Source organism: Rhinoderma darwinii, unplaced genomic scaffold (genome assembly GCF_050947455.1).
Source record: "Rhinoderma darwinii isolate aRhiDar2 unplaced genomic scaffold, aRhiDar2.hap1 Scaffold_107, whole genome shotgun sequence".
Lineage (NCBI taxonomy): Eukaryota > Metazoa > Chordata > Amphibia > Anura > Rhinodermatidae > Rhinoderma > Rhinoderma darwinii.
The window spans coordinates 910,010-916,620 of record NW_027461949.1 but is presented as its reverse complement, the minus strand read 5'-3'; positions in this window follow the sequence as shown (position 1 = coordinate 916,620).

Here is a 6,611-nt window from a genome sequence, read left to right as displayed (position 1 = left end):
TCAAATCCTGAGTGACAACCTCCTTCCCTCCACCAGGACATTAAAAATGGCTCGTGGCTGGGTCTTCCAGCACGACAATTACCCGAAACATACAGCCAAGGCAACAAAGGAATGGCTCAAAAAGAAGCACATTAAGGTCATGGAGTGGCCTAGCCAGTCTCCAGACTTTAATCCCATCAAAAACTTATGGAGGGAGCTGAAGATCCGAGTTGCCAAGCGACAGCCTCGAAATCTTAATGATTTACAGATGATCTGCAAAGAGGAGTCGGCCAAAATTCCATCTAACATGTGTGCAAACCTCATCATCAACTACAAAAAACGTCTGACTGCTTTGCTTGCCAACAAGGGTTTTGCCACCAAGTATTAAGTCTTGTTTGCCAAAGGGATCAAATACTTATTTCTCTGTGCACAATGCAAATAAATATATATAATTTTGACAATGAGATTTTCTGTTTTTTTTAATATAATCTATCTCTCACTGGTAAAATTAACCTAGCCTAAAAATTCTAGACTGTTCATGTCTTTGACAGTGGGCAAACTTACAAAATCAGCAAGGGATCAAATACTTATTTCCTTCACTGTATATATATATATATAACCGAAATTCCAGTTAAGTTTGAAAAATTTGTATTTTAAAGCCAGAAGAAAAAATATATATATAAAGAAAAATTGTTGTACTTTAATAACTCTGTGAGTATATTAGTATGTTATAGAACTCTTTAACATTCGGGATATGGTCAAAATACAATTGTGCTTTTGTATTGTGAACCCTATATAACGGGCAGTAGGTGTGCACGGATGGATGCAGCCGTATAGCTATACAAACAAACAGTGGGAGGGATCCTCCAGCTCACCTTGATGCAAGTTTTAGACAGAAGAAAAATGGGCAAAAGTAGATGGTCCAGCGCAGTCAAGTTTAAAACAGAACGTAGTTCCAATTTTATTTGGATGGTTAAAACAAGATCATTCCCGAATGCAAGGGTGAAAATGTAGGTAAAGTGCCTACGCGTTTCAGATGTATACCACGTTCTTCCTCATGGCTTTAATGCTAACAACTATTTGTCAGAACGAGGTTTATATCCGTTGCCAACAGGTGAAAATTAGTGCTGTCACAGCAAGGTGGTGCTGTCCAGCAGAGTAGTGTTGAACTAAGGAGACGACTTAGGAACATCGGCAGTCTATAAATAAAAGCTATCCAGCACAGTGGAGCTGTCCATCAAAAGTGGTGCTGAAACAGAGAGCCGGTGATAGAACACCACTGCTCTAATAGTAAGTTGTGTACTTACAGCATTGTTTGATAGATAGTTATCAATGATAGGATGAGGGATAACAATGATCCAATTTTATCCATGAGTAGTGGATAGAGTATTAATGCTTATTTTTTGTTTATTAGGCTGTCGGATATGAACCTCTGCAATACTCACATCGAGATATTAAAACATAAATAGACGCTAAAAAATACATCATTTAAACAGTTTAAGACAATACATGAACTGGAAAAAAGGGAATTATATACTGGTTTTTAAAGGTAATTGGTGTTGAAAAAAATCTTTGTATACTAAACCGCCATTTCATTAAAAAGGAATGTGATGGGGGAGGGACCCGTTGGTACGGACAGTTAGGTGTCATCTGTAAAAGCTGTGAGCATTGACAGGTATTATTAATTATTAGACCATATTAAATTCTGCCGATAATTTCATAGATTCTTTCACTAATAATGGAACATTAATTCTTTTTTTATCACAACTTTTTTTATTTTCACAATCCTGACCCTTATGTAGCGTCTCTGTGATATTTACAGCAAGGCAAGCGTAATCTCGTTTTAAATGACAGGTTACATCGTACAGGTCTTTACCACTTTGGAATTTTTCTCAGACCCTCTCTCTTTCTCCACCATTACATGATCCACTGAAACCAAATATCACAAATTCTCGTCTGTGGATCTTGTCCCCTATATTGGTGGACAGGTAAATTCCCAGAGGAGCCACACCACAGAATAATAAGCCACAAAAGGTTAATCTGTACAAACCATCTAGTCAGGCGGGGTATTAACGTACTGGCTTTACTGGCATAGCTTATACTCCACCCTTTGCCACCCAAACAAGCCCAAGTTGTCCTTTAAAACAGAGAACAAATCCTCATCCGTCAACACATTTGTGCTTGAGTACGCAGCCAAACATGAAGGTGACTCACCACTCACAGGAATCCTGGCATCACCCAAGGGTGCCTCCAAGATTGTTCCAGCAGCTGGACGACCAGTCTCTTGACCGTGGTCAGCTGCAGATCCCAATGATGCAATAGGAGGCAGTCTTCGTCCATATCCTATGACAACGGTCTCTCCCACCAGCAGCAAGGAGGGGGCAATAAACTCCTTTTGGAGTCTACACCTGTCTCACCACTGATGCTACCGACTGCCCTCCATAGTCTGCCTGTACATTATAATCACAGGACTGCTCCTCCCACCACACCTCGAGCCATCCATGCCCCTACTGCTTCCTCTGGGGTAGAGCAGAACCCTGCCTCATGGACCTGTTAGATGAGGGTGCAGTACAAGGACTGACTCCTCCTTCCTCTACACCAGCGCTGTCCCACATCCCTGGACCACTTTACTGCAAGCCGGGAACTTCCGGCCATGCCACATGCAGGGAAGGGGGGGGGGGTGGAGGAACTATTTTTAGAGCATAACACTTCCCTCTAAAAAGCATGGGACAACAATAACAGTCCATAAGCTTTTGGAAAGGGCTCTTCAGCTCCTTTGCTTTGGGAAAATAGTTACTAGCTGCCAGACTCCAGCCATCCCTTAATAAGTGGATTTCCACGCCGTTGCATTCACTCCACCACTGAGGACCCTGTGTGGTAACAATCCTGAATCTTTTTGGAGAACTGTTGCCTACTAGGCACAGGTAACCCTTTATAACGACTCAGAAAAAATAATTGTGTTAACCATTTAAGATTACATTGATAATAAACATTAATTTAAACTATATAAGCAATATACCCATAAGCTCCATAATTCTAGGCACCCAAGGGGCCTTACAATAGAATACACTTGTTATGCTACTTTTTACCATAAAATGCCATACAGCACAGGCAAGGGGGGGCATGTTATTTTGTTTCATTTTTGAGGGGTTAACCCGACGGAAACCTCAGACGGAATCCCTCAACGGAAGGGCAGCGGTGATGTGAACAGGTCCTTAGTGTCGTCTTTTTCTTTATTTTCTATTTGTACATTATACCTGAGATAAATAACTATGTCCCTAGTGTGTTAGACATATTAGGCTGGGTTCACACGACCTATTTTCAGACGTAAACGAGGCGTATTATGCCTCGTTTTACGTCTGAAAATAGGGCTACAATACGTCGGCAAACATCTGCCCATTCATTTGAATGGGTTTGCCGACGTACTGTGCAGACGACCTGTTATTTACGCGTCGTCGTTTGACAGCTGTCAAACGACGCGTAAAAATACAGCCTCGTCAAAAGAAGTGCAGGACACTTCTTTGGACGTTTTTGGAGCTGTTTTCTGATAGACTCCAATGAAAACAGCTCCAAAAATGGACGTAAAAAACGGCGCGAAAAACGCCGCGAAAAATGCGAGTTGGTCAAAAAACGTCTGAAAAGCAGGGTCTGTTTTCCCTTGAAAACAGCTCTGGATTTTCAGACGTTTTTGGTCACTACGTGTGCACATACCCTTAGTGTTTATAACATGTATCAGGAACATATTATCACACCTTTGATTCTTTACAGATGACTGATCCCAGTGAGAAGAAGGAACGTGACATATAATCCTGTCAGCAGCAAGAAAGGAATCACAAGACAGGTAATTAATATTTATATTAATTACTGATAACACTCAGGCTAGATATGAGTTCTAGACCCGCAGAGGTGTGATAGTATCTTCCTGATACATCAGAATATATGTGTTTTTAACCGCTTCCCGACCGCCCACTGTATATTCACGTTGGCATTTGCTGGGCTCTGTGCAGTGCCGACTTGAATTCACGGTGGGTGTTAAAAGCGCGATCCGGGTGTCTCAGAGTAGCGCTGACACCCGGATCGCGCTGTTAACCCCTGCCTCTGGTCCTGGAGTCATGACCGGGACCTAATTGGTTCAGGTCCCAGTCATGTGATCGCAGGGAAAGCTTGTTGTAGCAACGAACTGGAAAGTTTGTTACTACAACAAACTGGAAAGTTTGTTGCTACAACAAACTTTCCCGGGGACCGATTGCGGGTGCTTCAGTCGGTTATAAGGCAGAACCGGAGGCCATACAACGGCCCCCGGGTCTGCCATGCACAGCAGCCTATGAGAACCAGCCGGAGGCCGGTCCTCCTAAGCTTCCTGTCAGTGTGACTCTCAGCGTCACACTGACAGTTTATAATACGTTACACTACCTAGGTGGTGTAATGTATTATAGCAGCGATCAGTGCTGCCAGTCTTCAAGTAAAAAGTAAAAGTAATAAAAATGTTTTATAAAAGTGTAAAAACAAGTTATAAAAGTTACAAAAACAAAAAATGCTTTTTTTCCCTATAATAAGTCTTTTATTATAGGGAAAAAATTAAAATGTTAAAAAAAGTACACATATTTGCTATCACCGCGTTCATAACGACCAAAACTATAAAACGATAATATTATTTTTCCCGAACGGTGAGCAGCGCAAAAAAATTAATTAAAAAACTATGTCTGAATCGCAATTTTTTTTGGTCATCAACCCTCCAAAAATATAGAATAAAAAGTGATCAAAAAGTCGCATGTACCCTAAAATAGTACCAATAAAAACGACAACCCGTCCCGCAAAAAACAAGCCCTTACACAGCTTTTTTGACTGAAAAATAAAAAAGTTATGCCTCTCAGAATATGGTGACACAAAAAATAAATAATTTAATCGAAGAGTAATTTTATTGCGCAAATGCCACAAAACATAAAAAAACGATATACATCTAGTATCGCCGTAATCGTATCGACCCGCAGAATAAAGTAAAATTTCATTTATAGCGCACGGTGAAAAGTGTAAAAAAAAAAGACAAAAAACATTGTCAGAATTGTTTTTTTGTCACTTTGCTTGCCAAAAAAAATCTAATTTAAAGTGATAAAAAAATCACATGTACCCTAAAATGGTACCAATGAAAACTACAGATTGTCCCGCAACAAATAAGTCCTCGCACGGCTCCGGTGAAGAAAAAATAAAAAAAAGTTCTGCCTCTCAGAATATAGCGACAGAAATTATGCAGTGTCCAAAAGCTGATAAGATCAGGCGCCATTTATCAGTGCGACATTGGCCACATATCTGCGGATTATTATTTATTTACCGAATTATTATACCCTCTTATTATGTCCTGATGTACTCTGCCCAATTCACACATACCCCCACTTCATGAACTGAAATAAAAGCAAAACCCCAAACAGAACAGTTACCAAGCAAACTCTGCGCTCCAAAAGCCAAATGGCGCTCCCTCCCTTCTAAGCCCCACAGCGTGCCCAAACACCAGCTTACGTCCACATATATGATATTTTATATCTGGGAGAACCTGCTCAACATTGTATGAGGTACTTGTCTTCAGTGGCACAAACTGGGCACAACATATTGTGCGTTAAAATGGCATATCAGTGGAAAATTTAAATTTTCACTTTGCACCATCCGCTGCGCATTAACGCCTTCGCGCACCACGACTTAATAGCATGTCGTGGTGCGGGGGGTTATATATGGAGCGGGCTCATGCGCTGCGCCCGCGCCATATTCTGCAGGTGTCCGCTGTGTATTACAGCTGACACCCGGGACTAATGGACAGGAACAGCGATCGCGCTGTTACAGGAGCTTGTAAAAATGATATTATACTGCAATACATTAGTACTGCAGTGTATTGTACCAGCGACCTAATGATCGCTCGTTCCAGTCCCCTAAAGGGACTTTTGGGAGGTTTCCACTGTTTTGGTACCTCAGAGGCTTTGCAAATGCGACATGACACCCGAAAACCATTCCAGCTAAATTTGAGCTCCAAAAGCCAAATATTGTTCCTTCCCTTCTGAGTCTTGCCGTGGGTCCAAACAGCAGTTTATTACCACATATGGCATATTGCTGTAATCAGGACAAATTGCTTTACAAATTTTGGGGTGATTTTTCTCCTTTATTCATTGTAAAAATTAAAAATTTCTATGTTTTTTCAGAAAAAAGTAGATTTTCATCTTCACGGCCTAATTCCACTAAATTCAGCAAAAAAACTGTGGGGTCAAAATGCTAACTATACCCCTAGAAACATTCCTTGAGGGGTGTAGTCTACAAAATGGGGTCACTTTTGGGGGGTTTACACCGTTTTGCTACCTCAAACGCGACATGGCACTGAAAACCAATCCAGCAAAATCTGCGCTTCAAAATCCAAATGGCGCTCCCTCCCTTCTGAGCTCTGCCGTGGGTCCAAACAGCAGTTTAGTACCACATATGGGGTATTGCTGTAATCGGGAGAAGTAGCTTTACAAGTTTTGGAGTGCTTTTTATTCTTTATTCCTTGCAAATATCTTTTTTTTTAATATTTTTTCAGAAAAAAAGCAGATTTTCACTTTCACAGGCAAACTCCAATAAACATAGCAGAAGACATGTGTCAAGATGCTAACTAT